General features: G+C 38.9%; 1 protein-coding gene and 1 long non-coding RNA gene across 3 annotated transcripts in view; one reads left to right on the forward strand and one right to left on the reverse strand.

Annotated features, from left to right (window-relative positions):
- Positions 1–3,052, forward strand: part of SLC8A1 (solute carrier family 8 (sodium/calcium exchanger), member 1) — a 342,375-nt gene that overhangs the window by 205,575 nt on the left and 133,748 nt on the right. The gene's annotated exons all lie outside the window — the stretch shown is intronic.
- LOC105532619 overlaps positions 2,926–3,052 on the reverse strand; it is a 2,537-nt gene continuing 2,410 nt past the window's right edge. The window contains exon 3 of the long non-coding RNA XR_001005017.1: positions 2,926–3,027. This is a non-coding gene — a long non-coding RNA (uncharacterized LOC105532619). The remainder of the gene's footprint in view (positions 3,028–3,052) is intronic.

Genomic DNA, 3,052 nt, shown 5'->3' on the forward strand with positions numbered 1-3,052 from the left:
TCTTGGAAATAGTGGCTGGAAATAGTAGCTATCTCTGCAATCATTTTCCTTTCTCTGGGACCTCACTGATGATGTTCCTGCCATAAACTAGACTGCCTAGAAGGTCAAAAAGAGAAGGAAAGTTCAAAAAAAAAGGTGGTAAACAGCTCATTTCCATAATTACCATTGATTTTTTCAGGAGTTTCATTATCATGTCTTCGGTTTCCTCTGATTTGGGCCCATCTAATTTTCCACCAGTAGCTGATTGCAAGTGAATGGGACATGGGAAGTATGCTTGTGTGTTAGGAAGACACTAGAGTACACCGGTGAACTAAGATCTTTATATTTATTTTATATCTTTATTTTTTTCCAATGAGCTAAGATCTGAAAATGATTTTCATCATGCATTTAGCTAAAGCCCAATTAAAAAGATTGTAGGAGACTCTATATTTAGATTCAGGCTGAGAATTTTGACAATATATAATAAATACATACACAGATATGTATATTTGTTATGATGATTCATTTTAATTTTATTTACTTACTTGATGGGCTCAATCTTTTAATTTGTCAGATGAGACTGCAGAGACTTTTGAGGCTGAGTTGCTGATGGGCTCACCTACTGTTCTAAAGGGAAGCAACATTCTCCCCTCTCAAGTTTCAGAAAAGGGAAGGCAGCCAGAGAGTGATGCAAAAGGCTGTCCCAGGTGGCAGATTAGAGAGATGTACTCCGCATCCCCAACCCTGTGGATGCAGGAAGTACCCTTGGCCTCAGGCATCCTGTAGGCCTAAAGTGAGTTCTGGGGAAAGCCCAGCTCAAAACCTGATGATAGGCCTGCAGCCTTCTCTAAATACTTTTTTTTTTTTTTCCTGCCCTCCATTGCTTGGCTTAGCATTAGGAAAGGTCGAGTGATTTAAAAAAGAGCAACAAAATAAAGCTAATAAGCATTATTTATGGAGCAATAATGTGTCCAATAGGGAGTGAATAATTTAAGACAGAGGAAACAGGAACATTAAATGCATCCAGTAGAACACTTTAGACGTAAAGATAGAATCACTCCCATCATGCACCCTTTGAAAAGAGGACTGTCATTTACATTTTCCTTCTGGCATTTTTTGTCATGTAAATGCATATACATGTATATGTATGCATCGTAATTATCATACATTCTTGAATTCATGAAAGTATATCTTCGTCAGTGAGCCTTGGTCTTAAAACACATTAGAGTAACCCCATTAGAACCCAGGCAGCCATCTCAAAAAGGAATTTTATATTCCACACCTCTCCTACCCTCTTCCACAGAGTGTGTGATGTGTCCTTAAGAGTGTGTTGACGTCATTCAGTTAGGAGTGGGAAGGACCAATATCACCGGATGTTCATTTTGGGAGTCAAGTAAAAATGCAGTGTGTCTTATGGTTTTAGAAATTTCTTGCAAGAATACGCAGATATTGCCAGGTCACAGTCTCATTGTCGTTACCCATCCTATGGCTTCGGTTAGATTTTTGAGTTCCCATACAGCACTAGGAACAGTCCCAGGGCCTGTCAGCATTGCTCTTCTAGTTTGCAGACCGACACCTCTGTACCATGGCCCTAAATTCAGTTCTGATACACCTTTGGACACAAGGATGGTGCCAGAGAGCACCAAACGCAGTCCTTCCTTCCATCTTTTTAGTGGAAGTTTCTTGGGCTCAGGGTAATCACATTTCCTTGACTAATTGATGTGACAAGTATAGCATTTTGCTTACTTTTCTGCCACAAGGCTTGCCTTATAGATATGTTTAAAGGATACCGTGATAGTCTACTCTTAACATAGTTTGTCAACTAAGGCAGAGGAGATACTCTCAAACTCTTCTCATTATTCTCTTCATTCTGCACGTATTTTCCACAACAAAATTATGAGATGCTAAAGCTGGAGGCCTTCACTGTACAAATAAGAAAAGGTGAAGTAACAGAACCAGTCTCTTAATTGCAAAAGAACCTGAAGCACTGAGGTTTCCTGACACTCAGTCCAGAACACTTTCCCCCTGCTCCACATCAGCCTCTTTTTAACAGTGGAGATCTTCTCTGTACAAAATAGTTTAGAAGAAATGCTGTACATTCTCCCTTTGAATGTACATGATGAGAGATAGTCCAATAGCTGGGTGGCATTGTGAGCTTCTAGGACCTCCCAGAAGCTAAGGATCTGTATCCCTGCCATGGGCTGCATCTCCAGCTGGTTTTCTGCCCACTCACAGCCTGCAAGTGTGCAGATGGTGAGGATATCATCATTTCCACCATGGGGGGTGGGGGAGAGTAGGGGGAGAAAAGACACTGTTTCATTTAAGTTTATTTCGAATTCCTTGTTGTTTGTCATGTTAACATTCTCTCACATTTGCAGACATTAACCAACAACTAGGAGGAAAAAATTCTTGTTTTAAGCGCAGATATAGAGAAATGGCATCTAAGAAAAGGTCTGTCATTTATGGAGAGGAAGTGAAGGAGAAAGGAATAAAAAGCAGAGAATGAAGAGAGTCAAGGAAAAAATAGAGAAATAAATTAGAAGCAGGCGAGATAGAAGGAATGGAAGAGTCAATGACAGGGCTAAATCCTATACTGTTTTTATAATTGAATAGTGCCTTGCACATCAGCCCAGTGTTTACTCTTTGATATAATTGCCTGCTCATCAACATATGCAAAATTACAATTGCTCAGTATGAACACTCAAAGATGTTAATATTACCATAATGAGCCTGTCAATCTTGTGAAAATGAACAGCAACCAATATGCTGGCAGAAGTTAATCTCCAGAGAGTTTGGTGGATCTGATCACTTACCAGTTGTTCAGATCAACTAGACAGCATTAGAGTGACATTACCTTGGAGTGTATATGTTGTAGGTTAAAACAACATTATAGAGGAAAATTTGAAATAATAAAAAAGCAATTTTTAAACCATTTCTATTTGAAAATGATATTTTCAACAGTTCAAGAGCATAACTCTTTACTGCATTTAGCTTCATGTTTTCTGATGACCTTTCTGAAGAAGCTGTCTGATGCAGGATCTAAATAGCCTGAAAAAAAAAAAAAAAAAAAAAA

Source organism: Mandrillus leucophaeus, unplaced genomic scaffold, assembly GCF_000951045.1.
Source record: "Mandrillus leucophaeus isolate KB7577 unplaced genomic scaffold, Mleu.le_1.0 Scaffold974, whole genome shotgun sequence".
Classification (NCBI taxonomy): Eukaryota; Metazoa; Chordata; class Mammalia; order Primates; family Cercopithecidae; genus Mandrillus; species Mandrillus leucophaeus.